The sequence below is a fragment of the Amborella trichopoda genome, chromosome 4, assembly GCF_054954075.1.
Source record: "Amborella trichopoda isolate Santa Cruz 75 chromosome 4, AtrichopodaSantaCruz75HAP2 v2.0, whole genome shotgun sequence".
Taxonomy (NCBI): domain Eukaryota; kingdom Viridiplantae; phylum Streptophyta; class Magnoliopsida; order Amborellales; family Amborellaceae; genus Amborella; species Amborella trichopoda.
In genome coordinates this window covers 5290577-5302480 of record NC_142339.1, presented here as the reverse complement: position 1 = coordinate 5302480, position 11904 = coordinate 5290577, and the positions used below count along the sequence as shown (strand labels likewise).

General features: G+C 34.9%; 1 pseudogene; it reads right to left on the bottom strand.

Moving 5' to 3' along the window:
* Nucleotides 1–881: 881 nt before the first annotated feature.
* On the bottom strand, nt 882–5010 carry LOC105421066 (transmembrane 9 superfamily member 3-like; annotated as a pseudogene).
* Between the last annotated feature and the right edge of the window lie 6894 nt (nt 5011–11904).

The window sequence follows — 11904 nt, the reverse complement described above, 5'->3', positions numbered from 1 at the left end:
AGTGGATTGGAATGCAATAAGTGAAGAGAAACCTCTTTCCAAAAATATATATATGGAATTTTCAGTGGAAATCTGAACATTATCTCAGTTAAGACATCCTCAACACCTGCAGCCAATATTAAGTTATTAGAAACTACAAATCTCGCAAAAAAGCAACAGCTAAAACCACAAACTATACACGTTGCCCCAATTCACCTACTTGTAAATTGTGTGACAATTATACCATTGTCTTGTCTGTGGTGCAATTTTGAAAAGAAATATTTTTAGGGATGACTTCTGCAATTTTTCTAAATGAAAAATAAATCATACTTAACCATAAAGGTAAGTTTCCAATAAGAGTAAAGGTTATGTTTTCATAAGAATATATGCTGAAGTCCATGGACATTCGAGACTTAAAAATAAACAGGGAATACGACAGTATAACCTTTTATATATAGAAAATGCATACAATGAGACCATCTACTTTTGATACAAGAAAGTCACAATTACCATTGATCGTTAGATTAGAAATCGGGTGGTTGAGGTTGTGTCATTGTTTGGGTACAAAGTCTAAAATAAAATCTCTTGAAAGTTGTGACACACATTCAACTATTAGATTTCACATCCAATGGTTAAATGATTGTGATCTCTTTGTACTAAAAATAAATGGTCTTATAGCATACAACCCTTATATATATATATATATATATATATATATATATATATATAAAAATTTCTCTTTTTGCTTTTTTTTTTTTTTTTCCTCCCCCCATTCCTGTTTCAATGTTTGCTCAAGAACTCTCTATGGAAAATGAATTTTTTCAAAATCTATCAATACCCTACATGACAAATTCCTGGGAATGAGATTTGACAATGTAGTTTCTGTTAATAAGGGAGGAAAAAACTCACATTTACAAACTCATATCTACAACCAAAACAAGAAAGATAGGTTATGAGAAGAAAAGTACCCGCCTTTAATATAATCATCGGATTATGCGAAGACCAGAGCTACTCGCACTTGATCGACCGGTATATGTGACGAACAAACAACAAAGATGCATAAAAACCCACAGTCCCGAGCACGAGAAAGAAACCATAACATATGCATGCCATGTACCCAAAGAAGAAGGATAACTGCATAAACCCTGACATATCTGTTTGTATATAGTAATACTAGAAACAGTAGCCAAAGATGAATAAGCCAGCCGAGCCCCCACAAAATACAGATCTTCAAATCATAGTGGACATGAGAAGTAATTAGTCCTCCATTCACCTTTATTCAAAAAAAAAAAAAAAGCAATTAGTCCTCCAAACCAAACTATAATAGATATGCATTACAATGAAGCATTACGCACTCCCAAGACAATTATTTGATGTTCTCATGGCCAATTTCAAATATCTAGGGCTTTTATTATGACACATGGAAATTTGCATATCAGACGGCCAAACCTCAGTTACGTATCACCAAAAATAAGCATTCATATGAGAAAAGGGAACCTTTTATAAACCAAGGACAAGCCAAGTAGATGCGACCAGCAGTTCACAGTTCTAAGAAATTCCATTCAGCACAGACTTGATGCAAATACTCCTTGTATTCTAACCTAAGCTTGGCCAGGAAGTTGTTCATACGGGCAAGAATGGGTTTAGTATGTGCATGGACCGCTGCTCTATGCTGTAAATACTCATCGACACTTTTTCCTTTTTATAAAGGTGACATGTATCATAAATACTCCTGCAACTCGAAAGACACCTAAAAAATCATGATGTGATAAATGGCACCACTGCCAACAAGGGACCAGTTTTTAGCTTTTAACATCACTAGGAAAGGAAGTTGCACATCCAAGGAAAAGAATTAGACCGTTGAATCAACCATAAAGTTGGGGCTGATCTTTCAATTCTGCCAGAAAAGCATTAGGAAAAAAAAAAAGAGAATTAATTCAACCAGATAAGCATTAGGAGAATATTCCTATTCTTTAGACTCAATATTTGTACTCTTTGGAATTCAATCAATATCCCAATAACAACTTCAAAAGCAAATATTCAAAATTTTCCATCAGAACCAGCAATAGTTAGGAGGACAAAGAAATATCCAGTTATTAATACCTGAAATGGTAATGCTTTCATTCTACATAGTGCAAATTCATGGGGGGCCCCCAAACCTATCTGCCCACTTCATTATAAGCAACAATTTGTAGTTCTAAGGGAAGAAAGCCAAATGTCATTCTAGAGGAACACATCTTCCATTATCATCTGGAGGTTCCAGAACGAAAAGAATAGGGGTTTGTTGGTCAGAAGCTCTTTGAAGAGTGAAAAGCAATGGCCGAATATCAGTCAGAGCAGAGATGCTCTCAAAAGGACTTTCAAGGAAGCACTAATAGGGGATGCTATAGACAATCATAAAAGCCTGCAGAGGGTATGAAATGGAATCTGAAAGGGGCTGCACTTGCAAGGTGCCGAGTTCGAATTTGATGAAAGAAAAAAATATGGAAGCACATTCACTAGGGGATCATGCTCTCTTAAGAAACAAACAACAAATAAAAAATTCATGCAGAATGTACATCAAATGTGTGTGAGCCAAATCCAAATCCCGAGAAGATAAAAAAGCAACATAACAACATTTAACATACACGAAAAATGAAGGTAAAATAAAGAGAGGAAAATAAACTCCATATACTAACAAATAACTCGTTGAATCCCTGAAGCAAATGCCTACTAATGTCACAAACAAATCCACATATTGGTAACAAATAAGTGATGGCCTTACCTCCACCACCATTTGTGGTCTTCTGCAGCCAGCTGAAAGTATGTCAACGCAATAGTAACGACTGCAGTGACAACAATAAGCATGATGAACGCTACAACGAGGATGCCATATGTATAGTAAATTCTATGACCCCATATGCTAGCAAATGTGTAATAGAGCTCCATATAGATGGCAGTGGAGGGCAAAACTCCAGCCAGGGCCATCTGTGGAATAGTTTGTCGATGCCACGACATAGGTGGAATCTCTCGTGGATATTTCGTAGTGCGGCAAGGAGCTTGAAATTCAGCCTTGCAATTTTTACCCAGAATCCCACTCGCAACAAGCAGGGGAGACATCACCAAGGACCATATGAGAATAATCACAACAATGGTACCAAATGGAAGTGCAGCAGTGGCATGATACACAATTGCAACAGTGTTTACGAAGCAAAATGTTAGAAATAAAGGTCCGGAAAACAGTCAACACGTCAGCAGGAGATTCCTCACCTGTGATATCAAAAAAAAAACATGGATCTGTGACTCATGGCCCAAAATGATTGCCCAAATAATTATGCAGTCTTGGACAAACTCATTTGATTTTCTCCTGTCTCACAGCTCAGCTTGAAAGGTGAAGTTCTAGAAATTACTTAAAAAAGAATGAAACTGACCATGTCTGCAATGAAATGGAAAATTAAAAGGCACATATCACAAAAGTAGACATGTACCCAGTTGGTTCCTTCAAGTTGACAATAGAAAGAGGTCGCAGTGTAGCCTGCAATGCCAGAAGTGAGTGCATATATGACAACAAGGCAAGTGGATAGAACTCCTCTGTTGTATGAATAGAACACACCAACAAGACCCAGGATAAGGATGAAGATCATACTGTTAAACCACAAACCAAAAAACCCAGAAAGGCTTAAAAAGGAATCAAACAGGCATTCTAATATAGAGAATCAAGCAAGTCAGCATCAAAGTGAATTACACAAGGTAAGCCAACAAGCAACATATTATTGTACATTCCCATGTGCCTTTGGAAATAGGGAAACTATCATAAAACGGTCAAAACCGCTTCAAAAAATCAATGTGGCAGTTAGATAAGCTAAGTTATCATCAACGTGATTTTTTTTTAATAATCATTTCACCCAGGTACCTTCTCAATCATTGTGCTAGAAAATGCCCACCCTTCACGGTTTGGAACCTTGACAAAGTGAGGCCATTTGGGAGGTTTGGCAACTTAAGTTACTGGAGGCAAATAACATAAATACCACTGCTTGTCTTGGGTCCAAACCCATAATAGGTTTTCACTAAAAAAGAGTTTTGTTTTGGGTTTGAATCCTAGAAGATGCAAGGGCATTTAAATATTTTGGCTCCGGTGACTTAATTGGGGCCAAATTACCAAAGTGCCCGCCACTTGTTCTGGGTTTGAAACCCCAAACAATATTACTTAATAATAAAAGCATGTCACAGGTTTGGAACCTAGAACAGGTTGGGGTATTTAGATCATTTGCCTCAAGTGACTTGAGTGAGTCAAATTACCTAATGTCCACACTTGCTCCAGAACTACATCAAGGGAAATTTGGGCCTTTTTTTAATAAAAACATTGAGGAGGTACTTGAATGAAGAATTTTAAAAAGGTAACCACTTCATTGGTAAAATTGTCGATTTAACCACATCAATGATTTTTTGAGGCGACGACACCATTTTAATGAATTTTCCCTTTAAAATATTAATGGCTATTTTGGCAACAGAAGTAGGTATACAAAGAAAGAGAAAAAAGAAAGGGGGAAGGTTGGCAAAGAGAGAAAAGCGAGGGGGAGGGTGGCCGGGAACGAGGGGGACCCTATGTTTCAAAAGTACTTACAAAAAGAGATGAGAGATAAACATCACATATGATAACCACATAAAACAAACTTACAGTTTGAAGAGTTGGGTGCCAGACTCAATAATAGCTGCAAACAAAGACTTATACTTGGGATATCTGAAGACATCCCCATGGATATTCTTCCAACCAGTGTCCTCTAGATCATCAGCATGCTCCTCATTGAGAGAGTATCTTTGAGATCACAAAACATAAGAAAGAAGATAGGTAAAGGAATGAAGCAGATAATTCAAGTACCAAACCAAAGAAGATCATTACTTAACAAAGTCATCCTTAAGAAATCGCATAAGAATGGTAGCAAGAATCCCACTTAAGAGGATGACAATAGCACATGTTTTTATAGTAGAGAACCATTGTATCTTGTTACGGTATGGCCCAAGTGAGTACGTATCCATCCTTCTTTCGAAAGGGATATCAGTTACCTTCCATTTCACAGTATATGTAAAGTCCACATCCATTTCCTTGTCCTCTGCGACATCCACTGAATTAGCTGGCTCATTTTGCAAAAATCTTTATATATATATATATATATATATATATATATTGTGATCACTTTATATATATATATATACAAAAATATATTTTTTGTGATGAATATGAGAAAAATATTTTTTTCTTTTTAATGTTATATATTTTTTATGAACTTCTTGGATTGTTTTTAATGTCATATTTTTTTTTACAAAAATATGTTTTTTTTTTTTTGTGACGAATATGCCAAAAAAAATATTTATTTCCTTTTAATGTTATATCTTTTTGGTGAGCTTGTGAGATTCCTTGTAATGTTATATATTTTTTTTATAAAAGTATATTTTTTTGTTCTACTTTCTTCTTCAGTGTGGAAATGTGGAGTGAGTTTGTGTTGACTGAATAGTATCAAAACATTCACGTTTTTTGGTTAAGTTCGTATCTTTTTCCAGGTTGGCACAATTATATTCATCACAAATTTCCAGCCACATCTAGTTTAGACTTTGGAATAGTTACGAACTCGATATATAACATTTCATTAGGCTAGACTTTATATGTACCGATATATTTATCGCAACACTACTTATTGTTATTAAGTGATAATCTATTGAATTACTGTAGAAGTCTTGTGAATTTGCTGGAATTTTCTATTGCTCTATTGAAGCCCTGAATTGTCTGCACCTTATGATGTTGATGCAACTTGATCCAAATGACTAATATATGACCAGTCTAGAAGATGAAAAGAAAAAGAAAAAAAAGCTCATATATAATCTAATCTAAGTCTTTCTATTTTTTTTATTTTTTAAAATATTTTGGGGGTTTTTTACCTTTTTTTAAATAAATAAAAAATCTACTTGATCGGTTAGTCCGGTTAACCTCCCCGGTTAGTCCGGTTTCGGTTCGAACTGCTCCTAGGCTCATGACCAGTTAACCGTTCTGGTTCGATTTTGCAAACACTAGCTTATCCATAGATTTAACATTAAGAAAAAAAAAATAGATTTCAATGTTAAGAAGTCATTTGTAATTTTATGGATTGCAAATGAGTGCCCCATTGAAGAGAGGAGGGGCAGCATATCCAGGCCCAGTAAATATAGCAAAGCTTAAGCACATCTGCACATGTAAGCTAAAGTAATATATCACTTCAGTTTATTGATCAAGACTAAAATCCGCAACATAAACCAAAAGGAACTGCTAATTAACAACACACTGCCATGTTCACTGCCATCACAAGAACAAGAAAAAAAAAGAAAAAGGAAAATAAGGAAACCTGTCAATTCATTTAACTTATTTATTTTCAAATAGTTAAAACCAGTGCTCAAAAACTTGGACTCAGGCCTGAAATTGCAGCGGTCCCAAGCCCAAGTAATCCGGTGAGTCCTTTTAACGTAAAAATTTAGGGTAAGGAGGGAGACTCAGGAGCAATTCTGAGGTTTTCCTCCAGAATCACGAGGGTGACAACTCGAGCTGTCGACTTTTTAAACATTGGATAAAACAAAATAATGTAATTGCAGCAGAAGTAACGATTGTCCAGTCCCCCACATATTATAAGTTTCAAAGAAGAGTAAAACTTCCTGAATATGGTTTGAATGCTAGAAAGCTTGGTGATAACTTTAACTTATATTTTCATCTTTAGTTATAAATTTAAAGCTTCAAAAATAGTGTAGATCGACGGATCTATGAAAACTTGAAAATTTTGAAAATTGACGGTCCAAAAAATGTGTTACTAGATGCACCAATTCCAAACTTGAAATCCATTTTTTTCTTATGTCCATGCATCTTGATGTCAAGATGATCAATTTGATGATATTTGTGCATCAAAACAACCTCTTCTAGTGAAAGTTTTGAGGTAGGCTCTAACTTGATTGTGTAGAGCCTAAGCTCTATATAAACTTTCCCCTTTTTTAAAAAGGTGTGATTTGTGTAAGGTTGCAACTTTAAACAAATCAATTAAGGCTCATTTCCAAATTTTATCATAACAAGTAATTTCGACATAAAAAAATCTTAAAAATATCTCAAAATCTATTTTCATATCTCTCTATAAAATTTTAAACTTCAAAAATAGTTAAAATCAAGAAGATCTATAAACATATGAAAATCGTGAAAATGGACGGCCTAGATAATGTGTTGCAAGATGCACTATTTCTAGGATTCAAATTTGTATTTTTTAATATTCATACATCTCGATATCGAGATGATCAATTAGAGGGCTTTTCAACATTAAAACAACATTTTTCGATGGATTTTTCAGGTGCATCTTTAACTCTATATTTTAAGGATGCAACCATATATAAACTTTTTCCTTTTTAAAAAAGATTTCAAAATGTAAAAAATAAAAAATAAAAAACTACATCCATACCCAACCATTTTTTTTAGGATCAGGTTTCTATGCGGGCCTCTTGATAAATTTATTTTTGAGATGGATTTTAAAACTTAATTTTTAAGGACATATAATCTCTAACATGGTGATCATGAATATGAAAAAATAAATAAACTTTAAAAACTAAAAATAATAATTCTAATAAGTAAACATTTGGACAGTTGGTTTCTATTGTTTTTAGATGGAACACATACATGCATCCATCTTTAAGATAGATGCTTTACATTTTCTGGACCGCATATATCGAAATGCAATCCAGCCCACATGAAACAATTTTCCCTTTTTCTAACCCCAAAATACTCTTCACAGCCCCAGCAGAATCATGATGCCCAAGAACTCGCCCACCAAGCTCTTTTTGGGCATCACGACCCTAACAAAGCTACTATGCACCATCAACAACCTAAGAGCCTGATGCACCATCACGGCCCATGATGCCAGGCCCCACATTGGGTGCCTTGGATGCACTCAAGGCATCCAAGAAAAGGACATGACGGCTCTAACAGATCCGTGATGCTCAAGGAAAAAGCTCAGCGGGGAAGCCTTGAGCATCGTGGCCATGTTAGGTTTAAAAAAAATTATTAGGTACGGCGTATGGACATAAGTTTTAAAAAAAAATAGTATTTTTTAATCTTTGAAATATATAAAGATATTTTTTATAACTTCCCATCTTCTTGGACCAATTGATGATACACCCAAGCTGCCAAATTTATGTATAACAGTAAAAGTGAGACATCTATTACACTTAGTTCACCCTTCCAAATTTATGTTAGTGATGGATTTAGATGCGAAGTTGACTGTGGATTCAAAGTTTGATATTATGTGGCTACTACTATCATGAATTCGAAGAAATTCATTTCTTTTGTGTTTGGCATCATACATTTCAATTTTCCTTAATCATGAGATTTGCATAGTTTTCGAGCTCTGGATTCATTGATTGGAGAGAAATATGAAGTTAAATGATTTGATATGCATTTCAAGTCGAATATTTGTTTTGCGTGAAAATATTTTTTGTGAAATATTTTCATATTTTCATATAAAAGAATTCACATATGTTATTAGGTGTAGGAATATTTTCACACAAACTGATCCCTATGTATCTTTTTACACCAATTGGCAACTAAATGATGTGAAAATATTCTCACACACCTAACCACATGAGAGAAAAATTTCACATGAAAATATTTTCATGTGAACCAAAAATTCCCTAGAAAATTTAGAAACATGCATGACACAACGGTCTCATCAAATACCTTTTCTACAATCCCTAATCTATGCTATTAACTACTAATTGAGTTGACATGTGTACTTGTCTAGGGCTTCAAACCAACCGGGGTTAGCTTTGGTCAACCCTAACCCAAGCCTAACAATTTGCAACGCTAGGCTCAATTCCTACCAAGAGTAGGGGCTACTCTTCCCAATGACTCACCCAAAAAAAACCCATGCCTACCAATTGAAGTTCGATGAAACGATGTGAAGCCCGGTCCAAAATCCTCCATAAACAAGTCCAATTCAGACAAGGTTTAGAGACATGCCAACTCAATTAAATCCAGGAGTTTGGATCCAAGCGATGTTATTAGACCCCTTACTTTTTTAGCTTGGTGTCATGTCAACATTGAGACAAGTCTCGAAACTTAAAGACACATGATCAATACTTTAACCAGCAAGTCGAATTATGTCATCAACTTTCAATACAGGTCAACACTTTTATAGAAGTGTCTTGTAATTTATTATAATGAAAATCATATGAACACTTTATAGAAGTGTCTTGCAATTTATTACAATGAAAATCCCAAAGTTCGTCATGATAGAGTGAACGGATATTTCCTGTGCCCTGAAATCAACGATAAAATCTTGACAATTTAACCCTTTTCTTTCACTAGCATTTATGATCCTATAAATATAAGAAATGAAAATCACAGTGTATGCAAGAATTCATAGCATTTTAAACTTCTAAAGAGAGGTACAAGAAATCCTTTTTTCCTTGGGCCTGTAGAATATTATCTATTTTATCATTATGGGTTTATCACCATCCCATCAATAGGTTGGATGGTGATAGAGAGTAGTGGTTCCCACCAAGGGTTTAATTAATTGAGTCATGTCTCCGGTCTCCATTACCCCTTTACTCATTGATTGCATGGAGATAAACGGTATTGTCAATGTCAGTATCATGATTATATGGGATTATATTGTATTTTTCTCCTTTATTCCATTTTTCTTTTTTTAAGTTTGTGTGGAGCTTAATACTTCCACATTTTTTAACAACTATTACTCTATATAATTTTTGAGATGGATGAATAGAAATATAAAAAATGATAGAATTCAAAATAATATCTTCGAGAGAATATAGATGTAGTTTTAATAGGCACTAAGATGATGGCAAGTTGACTTAGATGAGCTGACAATATGTAAAGTAGACCCAATACTGTACTGGTTAGGAGGTGGACTTTGTTTTCATGTAAAAAGCAAGAAGAGGGTCCAAAAAGATATAGATGAAAGTAGTGAGAAAAGATACGAGGTTTTATAGTCTTACTGAGAGTATGGCCCTTGTTAAAGTAGAATGACGGATCATGATTCGTGTAGCTGACTTCAAATAATTAAAATAAAACTCTGATGATAATTATTAATATAATTGTTTTATATATTTCCAAAAAAATTCAAGAATATTTAATAGCTGCACATTGATTAATGTAACACAGGTTGAACTACCGGCAATGCAGTAGACATTGCATATAGGAAGGAAATGTTACTTGTACAAAACTTGAACACCTTTTCCCTCAAAAGTTACAGGAAACAAAATTATATGCACTCAACCCCCTCCCTCCTTTGCCCTTTTTTCTTTTTCTGAATGTTTAAATCTCTCTCTCTCTCTCCAGATTATGATCAGTGCCAAACTTTACCTCAGGCAACCAACAAAAGCAATCTCTCTCTCTCTCTCTCTCTCTCTTCTCTCACCAAATTCTTAATTTCTTTTAAGTCGAAAGTGGCCAAACTGGTTGTGTAATAAGAATTAGCTCATCTAGAACAAAATTTCATACTCTTGGCATGATCATTCATTAAGTGTACACAGAGGTTGAAGCCATTAAGTGTACACAGAGGTTGAAGCCAAGATTGAGAAACATCCATCACTGATAAGAAATAGAATAATTAAATATAAAACAAACTGCAAGTTTGAATAAAAGAAAATCAGAAGAATAACTAATGATGTTCATTTGTAACTTAAAATACAAGTTCGAGTGAATGATCCGTATAAGTTGAAAATACGGAAAGTACAAATAACCCCCAATAATATACTTTTTATGCAACTTACCTCCAACTTAACTTTTCTCCCATATTTTTCTCCAAAATTTACTTTCTTAGCAAATACCCCCAAGTACAAAAAGACACATTTTTTTTATGAAAATGCCCTTTTCATACAAAAAAATTAATTTTGGCCGAACATTCACGTGGGCATACGTATAGTACCAAAGGCCACATGGGCTGCCAGACAGCCATGAGTCCATTGCCGGATCGCATTAAACTGAAAAAACATGACGAATCGCATTCATTCTCTGCCGGACCGCATTGTGTCCAAGCAAATGTGCCGGACTGCTTGTTCAATTTGTCAAACCGCACCCAGAAAAAAAAGTGCTGGAGCGTGGATTTGTTTTGCCGAACGACATTTTTGTCCAAAAACAACAATGTTAGACCACTTATTCAATTTGCCAGGCCACAAGTTTGACCAGAACGAAAGTGCCAGACCGCATATCTATGCTATCGGATCGCAGTTTTGACAAGAACGAAAAGTGTCGGATCGCTTGTTTAGACTGCCGGACCGCAGTTTTGACCAGGACAAAAAGTCTCGGACCGCTTGTTTTGACTGCTAGACCCAGTTTTGATTGGTAAACCACAGTTTTGACTGGACGAGGGAAAGAGGAGAGAGAGGTGTGGGTAAAAGTGTTAGAGTAGTTTAGTCTTTTTTTTGTTTTTCTTGGGTTGTGTGGGTATTTGCGAGGAAAATATGTTTTGGGGTAAAAAATGAGAGAAAAGGTTGGATTGGGGTAAGTTGCATAGGAAGTGTATACTTGGGCGATTTCTGTAATTTTGCCTCTAAAATACATGTGCTATTTTAGACTTTTTTTTTTTTTTTTTGGGGTAATTAGCATAAACAATATTCCTTTTCCATTAGTAGGGAAAGGAAGTAAAAAACCATTCATTCATTCTGGATTTTAATTGTTCCAAGATGGCAGCAGCCTGGGTTTCTCTCTTAGAAAGGTACAATTTCCAGATAAGGATCAGTTCAAACATGATTCCAAGTCTCAGAATCCCTTGGTTGCATCTCAAAACTCCTTTTTTTTTCTTTGTAGTCAACATTTTGCAATAGATCAACAATCTCACTCGTTGAGTCTCAAGAAACTACAATTTCAGGTGGTACTGTTCTAAAATTATACTTGAGTTTACTGTTTCTGGATATAATTTAAGCATA